This window comes from Hippocampus zosterae, chromosome 3, assembly GCF_025434085.1.
Source record: "Hippocampus zosterae strain Florida chromosome 3, ASM2543408v3, whole genome shotgun sequence".
In the NCBI taxonomy this organism is placed as follows: domain Eukaryota; kingdom Metazoa; phylum Chordata; class Actinopteri; order Syngnathiformes; family Syngnathidae; genus Hippocampus; species Hippocampus zosterae.
Window position 1 is genome coordinate 25809832 of NC_067453.1, and position 14471 is coordinate 25824302.

The 14471-nt window shown below is 44.6% G+C and overlaps 2 protein-coding genes across 4 annotated transcripts in view; both read left to right on the forward strand.

The window, feature by feature from the left end:
• LOC127597570 (SRSF protein kinase 2-like) overlaps positions 1-14471 on the forward strand; it is a 446193-nt gene that overhangs the window by 296189 nt on the left and 135533 nt on the right. The gene's annotated exons all lie outside the window — the stretch shown is intronic.
• shisal1b (shisa like 1b) overlaps positions 11310-14471 on the forward strand; it is a 48398-nt gene continuing 45236 nt past the window's right edge. Inside the window, exon 1 of one of the 2 annotated variants that reach the window (XM_052060762.1) lies at positions 11310-11752. The gene's annotated coding sequence lies outside the window, so the exon portion shown is untranslated. The remainder of the gene's footprint in view (positions 11753-14471) is intronic. The other variant, XM_052060764.1, reaches the window with a different exon arrangement.

Consider the following 14471-nt stretch of genomic DNA (forward strand, 5'->3'; position numbering starts at 1 on the left):
GACTGTTGCAGAGAGGGGCCCAAATCGTCTTTTAGTGACGATTAAACGTTTTACTTAGTGCCCTAAACTCACCCGGACATTCAAATACAGAGCGGGTGATTCACGGTTCGGAACGCCTCATGGCCCGAGGGGCGAATGACAAGGACACTCCATAGACACAGATCTATCTGTCAATCTATCTATCTACGCACACAGACAGATACGGTAGAAGCCCCTCTTAGCCAATGGGATGCCAGCAAGATGCTCGGTAGCAGCCAATGGCAGAGCAGCTATAACTATGCTGCGTTCAGGAAACTCGGAGCTGCGAGTAGCAGCCCATCCTGTATTCTTACCTTCTGTATCTTGAAATGTATTTCGTGACAAGAGGCAATATTTTCCTCTTTCGTAACTTGAAAATTTCCTCCGAAGAGACGTTCCTAAGTAGAAGTACCACTGTACATACAAACTCAGCGAGTCTGAGGGACAGCTGAAAGGAATGCAGCAGAATGCATCTTTTTTTTTTTTTTTTTTTTTTTTTTATACGTGTGTCATATTTATTTCCACCTGGCTACCTGTGACCTGGGAGGCTGAAGGCAGATTGCCAAACCGTTGGACCTGCATGCTCCTGACACTCATCTGTCTTTAGTAATCAACATGCACTCATATCTCCCGTCGAGTCACATGATCACAAGTCATATTGGAGCTAACGTCAGTCCATCAGGTGCGTAGGTGCATACAAACATCTCAATAGACAAGAGCAGTCAACACAAATGACTTACAAAATTTTCTAATCAATACATTTCTTCCAGAACCAATTAATTTCGTAAGTAGATGTACCATTATAATGACAAATCTGGTTAACCCTGCATGCCAAAAGTAAACTTTTTTTTCCTTTGGTTTTAACTTGCTGCGGCCTTTGCCATGTGTCCTTGAGCATGTCTGCAGTGTCTGCAGGCTGTCACATCGCATTGGAGTGCTTTTAATCCCCAATCCGACCAAACGTAACTGACCGTGAACATGCTGCCAAAGACTGCACAGAGAACTTTAACTTGCTTTAGGAACTGACAGACTGAATCAAACATTCAGCGGTTCTTGTCAGATACACCAGATAAAAGGCAATTAAAGAGATGTGTGCTGTGCTCAATAGAAAACCACAAGGTCCACAGGTACATTTTAAATTAATATTGTCTCTCCTATCTTCCTGTTCTTTTAGGGCTCATCCACCATTGGCCTATCCAAACTTATATTTGGCACTGGTCTTCTCGCTCTGAACATTCTGTTTATAATTTTGCTTACTATTATTTGTATTATCCTTTATTATCTGTCCTAACTTTACTGATTTTGGCCATTTTGGGTCAATCCTTACTGTAGTTCTTGTCCTAGGTGACTCTGTAAGTCTTAATTTCTTCATCTTTTAGTCTCGTCAAGTCACACATTGACATCGCCCTTAATCACAGTCTCAAAGGGCTTCACATGGCCACAGTTGACAAATATCGGCAACATGCCCTGACCTGGCGGCCCGGTAGTCCAGTGGTTAGCACGTCGGCTTCACAGTGCAGAGGTACCGGGTTCGATTCCAGCTCCGGCCTCCCTGTGTGGAGTTTGCATGTTCTCCCCGGGCCTGCGTGGGTTTTCTCCGGGTGCTCCGGTTTCCTCCCACATTCCAAAAACATGCGTGGCAGGCTGATTGAACACTCTAAATTGTCCCTAGGTGTGAGTGTGAGTGCGAAAGGTTGTTCGTTTCTGTGTGCCCTGCGATTGGCTGGCAACTGATTCAGGGTGTCCCCCGCCTACTGCCTGAAGACAGCTGGGATAGGCTCCAGCACCCCCCGCGACCCTAGTGAGGATCAAGCGGCTCGGAAGATGAATGAATGAATGAATGAATGAATGAATGAATGAATGAATGAATGCCCTGACCTTAACCCCCAGGAGGGCATGGAAATATTTAAAAAAAAAAACATCTGGGGGAGAAATGAGAAACCTTGAGTAGGGGCCGCAGATGGGAGAATCCCTCTTCCAGGCTGACCAGGCAGGTTGGGTGTGATTCATGATTTGAACGGTGCTACCACATTTTTCGTTGTGCTTCGGGGTTGTCCGTCAGTTGGCTAGCGTCGTCGCCGCTCAGTTATTATTGCAGCACATTGTTCTGCGGATGTAATTAAAGTCCTCTTTGACAATCAGAATCAGAATCATCTTTATTGGCCAAGTATGTAGAACACACAAGGAATTTGTCTCCGGTAAAGTGATCAGTGCCAACACCCGGGCTCAAACTTCAGTTAACCAGGCGTAACTCACAGTCGTATACCATTCGGCTATAGACTGATGCCTCTCGTGGCGCTTCCGAGCCAGTGTGGAGAATCCGGGTGAGCTTTGACGTGGTTGTCAATAATAAAAATACCATCGTGGTGCCAGGAGGGAGGAAGGCATGATTGGCATCTCCTAAGATTACACAAGCTCATATTCCCGAGACATTTGTCAGTAAATTATGTGGCAATGATCTCTCACCCAGCTGGCTTCCTTTGCTGGAGCCTTGAAGGACACCGGATTCTTTCTCCTTATGCAGAACTAAAAAGAATAAAGTTCTCTGTGGCTTCATATGCGCAGCAGCATCCCTATTTATTACCCTCCTTGTTTTTTTTTGTAGTAACTCAGCGCTCCGCGTTTCGGCTGAGCTATTAAAATTTATATTCTGGCACTCCAGCGTGATCTTGGAGATGATTCAGTCTTGGATGATTTCACTTGTTTGTCAAGTCCAGTGAAAGTTTATATGAGAGGAGCCTGCTTCTTCTTACTACGACTGCGCACCGTTCAGAGGCCAGCTAGAGGACACCAGTGCAGCGGAGTCGCGATTGTGAATGCATTCATGTTTGGATTGAATCGTGTTTATCAGTATGAGTAGACAAGAGGTTTTTTTGGTTTGTTTGTTTTTTTTTTACAACTTCTCATTACATGGCACTGGTGTATACACTGAGTTCAAATCAAGACTAATATTTGCTCTAATTTGTAGTCGGCAGAGGAACAAGCAAGCATCACAACCTTTTATTGATTTATGATAATGTAATTTAAAGTATAATTAGAATAGAAAGACAAACCTTTGCGTAGTCCCATCTATTATGTGATAGGCTTGTTTTAAAAGCAGATTTTAGAAGCAGTAAATAATCATTTTAAACTTTGATCGGCCATGGAAATGAAAAATGTATACTGTGTATTTTTTACAATGTGTACTGACTAGAGACGAAGATTTTATATATATATATATATATATATATATATATATATATATATAATGTATATCAAATTTTGAACAGCAATTGCAATGCTTTTACTAAATTCCACACAAGCCTCATAAGTATTTGATCCGTTTTAAGGACCAAAAAAAAAATGTATTCACTCTGTTTAGCTTAAAGCTGCATGTTGACACTTGGACGTTTTTGACACAGGATAATCGCCCAAGAAAGACCACTAGGAGCATAATTATATGATCTTGTAGTCCTCTCATCCAAGGTCTAGTTACATGACCTCACCTGAGCCCCTCGGCAAATTGTGTTTGACCCCAATCAGGCTGCTGATGACACTCCACTCTGACATTGACGCACTCGCACCAAGAATATTAATGCACTCTCATTCCTCATCTGCTGCACACACCGCTCAGCAGCCATTAGAAATATCCTCCTATGTGGATGTTTATGGCTTCGAAACGCACAGCACCTTAAAATGCACCAGCAGGATAAGGAAGGTTGCCTCAGTCTATACTTATGAATGATGGCCCTTTTTCCGAGATGACTGATGAGTGATTTTACAAACCATATTACGCTGACAGCGACAAAAGTCTTTGCACACCTCCGAATCAATTGCTGTGGGACCTCAAAAAAAAACCTTCGCCGATGGTGGTTGACTTCCATTTGGGCTGATAATTTCTCCTTTGGTAAACAATGGAAATAGAAATATTACATTTCAGACTCACGCCGTCACATCCTAAAACCCTGACACTCACAAGCCGAAGCAAGAAAATAAAAATAAATCAGCTGAATGACGGCTCAGATCTCGAAAAAAATCTGTACATAACATTTGATGCAAAAGTATGCTCGTTAGCTTTTAAGTAATTGATATTCAACCGGTTAACCTGGATGGTAACATTGTTAAAATGTTACTTGAACATTACCTGTACAGTTAACTCTTTCTTTGTCACCGACAAAAGAGAAAAAAAAGTAAAAAGATGACGTGGTGTCCGGCTGACGGCATTTCTCCTAAACTACATTTTTTTCAATTGGTGATGACTAAAGAACCAAACTTTAAATTTCTACTTCAAAAGCGGAACACACTCTTTCATATGGTGCCATCTTTACCGAATCATAACACCCAATATTCAGCCGGCATCGAAAGTGTCATGATTAGGTTTGGGACCAACAGGTGGCACTGTAGGGCTCCCCCTGCAGCTGCACACCTGTTGGTCATTAGGTAATTAGTGCTTTAAAAGGACTCCCTGCCCAACCACTCATTGTCAGGTCATTGTTTGCTCTTGGTTACTGTCATGTTTGTTTGTTGCTGTTTGTGCCTATCAGGTTTGTTTCGGTCGTCTTTCTGTTATTGAGTTTTTAGCTTCTGCCATGGTTTTGTTTGTTACTTTGGATTTGTTTTGTTCTTGGGACTTTGTTTTGGTTTTAGTTTTTTGTTTTAATACAATTCATCAAGTACAACCTGCTCCTCCCTCCTGCCTGCTTTTTGGGATCCACCACGCAACGTGACAGAAAGATAAGTCGAAATGCTCATAAGCGACTGCCGCTCTCGACTTTGCCTTTTCGGAAAAGCGCTTGGCACCGAAAGAGTTCATGATGCTTTTATGATGGTAACAGATGGGATCCGAATGGAACGGTCACATAGCCTTCGTCCTTTTAAAGTCCCAATGCAGAGTCGGGGACTGGTTTATATCGTATGCGGGCTGGTATCAGCGCAAACGTTTTATACAAGTTCATGTGACGCGTAAATCTGCTACGGAATGTTGTCGTTATAGAGGACGTTTGAAAGATTCGGCCCCCATAGCGACATTGTGCGACGTTGCCCCTGAGCTATTACACGCGACGCCTCAGGATAAGCTTACCCTTAAAAGCCTCTCCAACATAATATAAATAGTTCTGTGCTAAAACGTCCCGGTGAGTCCTCCCCGCAAGAAAGCTTCCTGGATGGCTTCCGCACGAGGTTAATGTTTGTGTCACTGAATTGAATTCCATCGCTGCTGCTCCCTTTAACTTGCAGGCGACTGGAGTGTTCACCTTGACATTTCATTTTCATCATAGTACCAGCTACCTTTGTTGCAAGGAAATACTATTGATCAGTTTTATCGAGAGAGCAGTTACTGGATGCGCCTCGCGCCTTTATAAACCCGAACATTCTTCATCTTCTTTTCTCCTTCTTCTATTTTATTATTTTTATTGTTTTTACTTGCGATAAAAAAAAAATCGGGGGAGGGAATTTGGAACGGATTAACGCAATTTTAATTTATTTCAATGGGGAAAGATTATTTAAGATGCAAGCGTCACAGAACAAAATTAAGTTGTATCTCAAAGTATTTTTTGGGTCTATATATGATGAAACGCTACAGCACAGGTGTCAAACTCAAGGCCAGGTGAGATCTGGCCCGTTATTTTTTCCCCCTTAGTCTTTTTCCGCTAGGGAATGTTTTTAAACCATATCGGGACGCTTTTCAGATATTCATGGCAAAATCATCCTGTACCCAAAAGCTCATGCAAAATTTACTCAGGACCTTCACCTTTCAAAATGGGCATGACAATGATGCCTCTGTGCAGCCTTCAGACTGAAAAGAACCCTGACAGTTGACTGACTGTGTTATGCAGCCTTTGTTGTTTACAAAGCAACAAGGATGAAAAGAGCACACATTATACTATTGACAGTTTATGAATATTTGATGGAATCAGCCTGGGTTACTTGACATTTATTTGTTTTTAGGAACAAAAATTGCTTTTTAAAAAACAGTCGTACGGTGTAATGGTTAAGGTTCTTTTGGGGTTCAGGGGTCACTCCTTAAGACGTTCTATAACTCGGTGGTGGCCTCGGCCATCCATTATGGCATTGTCTGCTGGTCAGGCAGCATCTCAGCCCGGGACAGAAAGAGACTGGAGCGACTGGTCAGGAAGGCCAGTTCTGTCCTGGGTTGCTCCCTTGACACTCTGGAGGAGGTGGGCAACAGAAGGATGCTAACTAAGCTAAAAGCTATGATGGCCAGTCCCTCCCACCCCCTCCAGCCCGCCCTGACAGCACTCGGTCGCTCCTTCAGCCAGAGACTGTTACACCCGCGCTGCAAGAAGGAGAGATACCGACGCTCGTTCCTATCGACTGCTGTCAGGCTGATGAATAAAAAATAACAATCATAATAATAATAATAATTAAATGATGCGAAGGAAAATCGTAAATAGTACTGCGATTTATCCATTTTGTGTTCATATTGCATTTAATTGAAAGATGTTTGTTGTTTTTTTTCTCTTTCTTCTTTCTTCTTTCTGCATACATTCTTGCTGCTGGAGGCTGTAAATTTCCCCATTGTGGGACGAATAAAGGATATCTTATCTTAACACGTTGACCTCACGGTTCTGACGTTGTGGGTGCGGGTCCCGGCTCAGGTCGGTTTGTATGTTCCAACCTCGTGCACGCATGGGTTTTCATCAGACGTGCCGTTTATTCGGTCTCAATTCGTTTGCTGTCTGAAGGAGCACATAGTAGCAGCTGTGGTAAGTTGAGCTACATCCACGCTGTGGTACAACTATATCCCAAATCATCTTCCCCCATTGAAATGAATGGAAATTCCGTTAATCTGTTCCAGCCCCCCAATTTTGATGTGACGCCAGAACCAATTTGTCATTCACACACGGCAAGCAATAACACCTTCAGTCAAACATCATCAGTCTTGGAAAATTAAACCGAACAATGATTTGATCTAACAGTACAACTTTCAGTCACATTCCGCAACACTGAGGTTTAATTAACTTGTCTGCCTGTAATTTTTGAGAGCAATTTTTGACGCTTTGTTTGCCTTTCGGAGTGGGGGAATTTTGATTATCATCCCGCTATTTCTCCGCTAGTTGAGCGCTTTATGATTGAGTCTTGTAATTGCTGATGGTAAGCGAACACCCCACGTGCTTTGCAACAAGCAACATTAACTTTTGAGGCAATTACAAGCTCACGATGGAAGCGCCTGGGGAAAGCCACTCATCAGACGGCTGACTAAGCAAGAGTTGATGAATCTTTTCAACAGGTAGAAAAATACTCAACTTGTCGCACCTGAAATCTGCACCTTTGTCTGGTTTTGTACCAAATGTCACTTGTTCATTTTGCTTTGCCCCTCCGTAATTCTTAAGGAAATATTTTTGTTATTTTTTGGGTACAATCCTGCTAACGCCCCCCTCCCCTGAAAAAAATAATAATAAAACTAATGGAGTTAAAAAACATGGCTCAATTTCCAAATGCAGGATGATTGGCGCCACTGCCCAGGGTCCACATCCCCATTAGCAGCTTCCTTCGCAAAAAAGAGAAGGGCATGCAATTACCCGGCGCGGATTTGCACGCTCCACCGGGCCTCCTTTGACCTCCATCTTGAGCGCTTTAAGCTGGGGTCCCGTGAGAAATGCTACAGCGACAACATTCGCCCGTTTGATCGTCACGGGACGAAGCGGCATCAGCTGCGCCACCCTGTTGTGTCCCGCATTTTAAAAGCATCACTTCACAGCCTTTGCAAGGGGCGGTAGAAAACGCCGCATAGGATCCACTGGAGGAAAATAAAATATTGTTTTTGGGGGGGGGGGAGAAAGAGTAAAAGTCCCATCTGTGTCAAATACAGAGGTTCATTGGCGGACCATTTAAGCCGATCCTCGCCTCCAAAACACGAGTCAAAAGAAATCTCCTGGAGCTTGGCAAAATGGCGGATCAAGCACACCAAACTGAATTCCAAATAATGTCATCAATTCGCAGGAAGGTTGGTCTCTTATAAATCCCGTCTGATATATATGCAGGTAGCGTATATAAATAAGAGTTGACGAACATCTCTGTGAGCATTCACAGCCCCTTTTGTATTATTAATGTGAGCAGCTGCGTGGAATATAATTCAAGCACGGATGTAGTCATGAATACGAGCTTTGCTCCTCCCCAGCTTGGAGCTCTGACTTATTGAAATTGTTACCCCAAAACATTGACTGATCCATTTGCATTGCGCCATTCATATCGGGCACGGGCGTGTGTGTGTGTGTGTGTGTGTGTTGAGTCTTATGTGAGCAATCGACACAACCTCCCTGCTCGCGTTCATTCATCATGACCTCGTTTCCCAAGAACATTTCACATTCCGCTCAATATTTCATCAGGAACGTAAGGAAGTGTGTGTTCTTTTGTATTTACTGTCTTTTACAGTCTCTGAAGGATCGTCACGTTTTTCTTGGTAGGCCAATCTGAATGATCGTCCTTGTGTTGACTTCTTTATATGGAACAACCGTGCAGTTTGATTTTGGTAACAGAGTTGACGTTGAATGTTGATTGTTCCAGAATGTTCCAAATGTTCCAGAAAAAAAAAAACTTTCACTGACTGTACAAGGAGTGAGGGAGGAGAGTCTGTTGCTTTTTGTCTCCATTTCCTTTTGGGGGCAGCCTCTTTGGGCGGCAAGATATCTCAGAAGCTGTGAAAGTCTCAGGTCACCTTTGTCCCCTCAATGGTCCCGCCCTGCCCACTCTTTGAGGACTTGCACACCGCAAGAAGCAAGACAAGGTCACGGAAAATCCTACTGGACCCCGCACATCCTGCCCACCACCTTTTCCAGCTCCTCCCCTCAGGCAAGCGCTACCGATCCATGCGCACCAAATCCAGCAGACATTTAAATAGCTTCAAACTGAAATTCTCTCTCCTCATTTCTTGTCTGTCCCTTCTGCGGCAGGGTTGCCCAACTCCGGTCCTTGAGAACCCTGATCCAGCCCGTTGCAGACATCTCCTTCCTCCCAAGGCACCTGATTCAAAGGATCGGCTCATCGGCAGGCTTTGCAGAAGTCTGATCCTGATCATTTGAATCAGGTCTTGGGGACGGGGAGACATCTAAAACAGGCTGGATAGAGACTTCGAGCACTGCAACTTGAGCACCCCTGTTCTATGCAGAGCATTGACACTGCAAAATGCCTGCTTTAACAGTCAATGTGAAAATGGATTCAATTTACTTTCAGCAGCAGCCCGTTTAGGCCGCTAACCACCTCAGAAGCTGGGAAACTGACAGCCCCCCCCCCCCTCCTCCCCAATTGTTGGCAGAACAGCGACAGCACAGCAAATAGCCCTTGAAAGTGGCTATTGATGTCTTTCGACCTTTGGAGCCTGTTTAAGCGCCAACATATCTCTGAACCCGGGAAACCGCCTTTGCTTCCGGAAGAAGCCGACTTACACGGGCAACGTGAAAGGGGCCTCTTGATGCCTTTTGGCCTGATTTGCTCTTGGTAGCAGCCTATTTATATCGCAAACTCTCTCCAAAGCTGGGAAACGACTCGTACCAGTTCATCTTTGCCCTCCGTTATGTGTCAGTACCACTGTATTCTCCTCTGAATTCTGTTGTATCAACTTTGCCCACATCTCAACCCTGCTCAGTACTCCCTATTGACCCTCATCAGAATCCCTCCCCCCCACCCCCCAGCCCTCAACGGAAACAGTTATGCTGACCTGATATACTTATGTCCGTGCGGTGTTGACATGACCATATGTCAATTCTCCTGAGCGTCCACCATCCTCGAGACTCTTAGGAGAGGCACGTGGGCATTGTGACACACACACACACACACACACACACACACACAAAGGGCTTTGTGCGTGCACATTTAATTGTTACAAAAAGCGCCCCGGTCACGCGCTTACAATTGGATGAAAGGTGCCCAAATGTCAGCATTGTTACATCGACAGAAGAGAAAGCAAACATCATTCACAGGTAATTGATTCTTTTCTTTGCTAATAGAAAATCTGTGGCTAATAGTCTCTCTCTCTTCGGTGTGCAAAAACATCATTTGTTTGAATGTAGCATTGTGAACTAGCACATCAACCAACCGTGTCCTTGATAACAGACAACGTGCTGGGTGATGCTTACCGCGTTCAACGAGAGTCCACCTTATTGTTATTATTATTCTTTAAGCACCCCCCCCCTTGGTGAAGCTTCTACTTGGATTGGAATAGGTGTTTTGGATTAATCCAAAGAAAAAGCAAAAGAAAAAAAATTAAATGAATCCTTCCGTGCTTGCTTAATAAAGGTCTCGCATGACGCTAAAGCAAATTATTAAGATAAGATAAGATAAGATAAGATAAGATATCCTTTATTTGTCCCACAATGGGGAAATTTACAGCCTCCATATATATATAATATATATATTATTATTATAATTCTTATTATTCTAATTGTGTTATACAAGACAGTGGTCACAGATGAATGGGATTTCAGTTCATTTGAATGGGCAAAGGGCGGCCCGGTAGGCCAGTGGTTAGCACGTCGGCTTCACAGTGCAGAGGTACCGGGTTCGATTCCAGCTCCGGCCTCCCTGTGTGGAGTTTGCATGTTCTCCCCGGGCCTGCGTGGGTTTTCTCCGGGTGCTCCGGTTTCCTCCCACATTCCAAAAACATGCGTGGCAGTCTGATTGAACACTCTAAATTGTCCCTAGGTGTGAGTGTGAGTGCGAATGGTTGTTCGTCTCTGTGTGCCCTGCGATTGGCTGGCAACCGATTCAGGGTGTCCCCCGCCTACTGCCCGGAGACAGCTGGGATAGGCTCCAGCACCCCCTGCGACCCTAGTGAGGATCAAGCGGCTCGGAAGATGAATGAATGAATTCATCGGTTGCCAGCCAATCGCAGGGCACACAGAGACGAACAACCATCCACGCTCACTCTCACACCTAGGGACAATTTAGAGTGCTCAATCAGCCTGCCATGCATGTTTTTGGAATGTGGGAGGAAACCGGAGTACCCGGAGAAAACCCACGCAGACCCGGGGAGAACATGCAAACTCCACACAGGGAGGCCGGAGCTGGAATCGAACCCGGTACCTCCGCACTGTGAAGCCGACGTGCTAACCACTGGACTACCGGGCCGCCGTGAATGAATGAATGAATAGGCAAAATTGATTTGATATGCATCCAACTTGAGTTAAAATCTTGGCCACGGAACACGAGCGCTGTTGTTAACACTCAAATAATTGGATGACAGATTAAACATACATCACGGTCCATTAACTCCATTTTGGGTGCTGCGTGGGGGTGGGGGGGTGTGTGAAAAAAATGAAAAGTAGAGCGCACAAAATGAATTTCACTCCGAAGGTAAGTTGAGCCGGGGACTAACAGGAAGTCTGCGGCCCTGGGGAGAAATGCCGACTGAAGGAGAGGAGACGTATGGCGAGATAAACAAGCTCTCACACACGACGGAGGATCTCCCTACAGTGCGCAACCACACCAGCTCTCTCTCTTTTCCCCTCCCTCTCTCTCTCTCTCGTGTGTTGTTTCGTCTCACTCCGTCTTTCTCTCAACTCGCCTGCCGCTGCGCTCTGACAGATGAGGGAGACACCGCCAAGGAGGAAACTCGGGGGCGTGAAGAGTGCTTTTGGTTCCTCATCCGGCCGCCTTTTCCCTCACGAGCAGCTCGTCAAGTTGGCCCGCAACGCCGCTGAGGAGGAAGATGAGGAGGATCCGCGTGTGAGGGGAAGAGGAGCAACAGGGCAGGCGACGAGCTGAGAACTCAGCCCCCGGTTCTTCATGCTCAAGCAAGGTCAGCTACACATCACTGAGCACTTCACACTCGTTGTTCTTTCCGGCTTAGAGTCATAACACAGAATCGGTCAGTTTTAACCGAGAGGCGAAGTTCCACTTTTGCTTTTGACTTTTTGCTGTCCAAAAGTACATCAGTCTCTCTTTTTTTTTATTTTTTATTTGAAGGCATCACTTGCGGGGTGGTAAGCAGGATTGGCAGGAGGGCAGGCAGGCAGTGCCGCCGGTGACTTGGAAACAGGCGTGTGGGAAACGCTTGGTTGGATTTAGGGAAGAGAAAACAGGGTGGGGGTGGTGGTGGTGGTGGGGGGGGGGGGGAATTCCCTTTGTTCAGCCACTTAAAAAAAAAAAAAAAAGAAGCCTTCTCCTCGATGAAATATTCTGCCCAGGGGCAGCCGCTGTCAGTTTTTATGATTTGGCGTGACTCGGAATATTGTTTGAGACGACGATATTGCCGGCATCTGCATGAGACGGCAGTCATGTGCCTTCATCCATGCGCACGGATAAGACACACTGCCAGGATGATGAGCTCATATTATTCACCATTAAAGCAGGAAGATGACGGCGTCGTCTGGGAGAACTCTCGCGGAATGTCTTCATATCGTCAGCTATTCAAATCCATCACTTTTCAGGAAACCCCAAAAAACAGTACGTTTGTTGAGCTGTTCGCAGTGCATCATCAAATAGAGCAAGCCATTATTAACACTTTTGATTGGTCAAACATTTGTAAAAAAAATAACACATCCACATCGGGACGAAACAATCCTATAGATTTGTGGAAAATATATGAAGTTAACCACATTTGGGACAGGGTAGGTTTCTGGCCAACGGTGACGAAATGTTTTTCATTAACGAAAATATTTCATTTCATTCATTAATTTATTTATTTTGCACAAATATTCGTTGTGTATTTCAATAACATGTCAAAAATATCTCGTCCGACAAGCGCATGCATCATCAAATTTTCTGATTCACATCCTCCCAAAAAAATGTAATATATATATATATTATAAATAAAATCTATAATATTTGTGTGTACAATAAATGCATTTAAAAAGTCAATCATATTGTTAAAAAAAATACCACGCACAGAATAATATACTGTATATTATTTGGTAGCTCATCGTTTTCTTATGTCTTGCGTTGACTGCACGGTGGATTGGGTGGTTAGCACGTCTCGCTTATAGTTCTGAGCTTTAAGCTTTGGGATCCTTCCTGAGTTTGTGTTGGTCTTCTGGTACTCCAGTTTCCTTCCACATTTTAAAAATGTACGTTTGGTTCAAACACTTTGGAAAATCAGCCGATGGTGTCGATGCACTTGGAAAGCTTTTTGTTCAGCTTTACGAATGCCGTGTAACACTCTGTGCCGTGGTGATGCGCTGGTATCTGATAACCTGTACAGGCTGGGTTTGATTTGGCCACACCGTTTATTAAAACAGTTCAGCGATTACTCGGGGCATGGTGTTTATTATAGCAGATGCCGCTACTCCAGGAAAATGGTAGTGGCGTCATCTCGAAATACTAACCCACTTTTTGCACGTGTGCCTGCCTTTGTGATTATTTGAGCACGAGGCTTTAATGGTGCCTTTGTGATTATTTGAGCACGAGGCTTGTCGCCGTCATACTTTAAGATAAGATAAGATAAGATATCCTTTATTCGTCCCATACTGGGGAAATTTACAGCCTCCAGCAGCAAGAATGTATGTAGAAAGAAGAAAGGAGAAAAAAACAACAAACATCTTTCAATTAAATGCAATATGAACACAAAAATGGATAAATCGCAGTACTATTTACAATTTTTCTTCACATCATTTAATTACTATTATTATTATGATTGTTGGGCGGCCCGGTAGTCCAGTGGTTAGCACGTGGGCTTCACAGTGCAGAGGTACCGGGTTCGATTCCGGCTCCGGCCTCCCTGTGTGGAGTTTGCATGTTCTCCCCGGGCCTGTGTGGGTTTTCTCCGGGTGCTGTGGTTTCCTCCCACATTCCAAAAATATGCATGGCAGGCTGATTGAACACTCTAAATTGTCCCTAGGTGTGAGTGTGAGTGCGAATGGTTGTTCATCTCTGTGTGCCCTGCGATTGGTTGGCAACCGATTCAGGGTGTCCCCCGCCTACTGCCCGGAGACAGCTGGGATAGGCTCCAGCACCCCCCGCGACCCTAGTGAGGATCAAGCGGTTAGGAAGATGAATGAATGAATGAATTATGATTGTTATTTTTTGTTACTTTGATTCAAACACAAAGCGTTTGGGGCGTCACAGCACGGGGAGTAATTATCGTGCGGCTGTGCGTGTTTAGACACAAAAGAAGAAATATTGCGTCGGACGTGCACAATACCGTTCCTTCATTTTTGTGTCAAGTGTGCGTCCGCGCGGAGCCATCGTGTTTATACGAAGACCTGTAAAGTAAAAAAGTAAAGTTCCCCCCCCACGCTTAAAAATGGAACTTCTCATGCGGGGGACTGTAAACACGCTCTCATGTTATCAACTTATCGTCAATGTCGCCTCTGCTGAAGTGACCGAACGCGCGCGAGGTCATGCAAGTCGTGTTTGGCCATCAGTCATCAGCGGAGGCGTGTGTATGTGTGTTGTGTCACCTTGTCTCGCACAGGCATGACTATGTGTCACATGACCGCTACGTTGGTGCTTGTACACTCACCAATTGACTTTTACATACACACATTCCCAACTAGAAAATGTATTTAAATATGAAATCA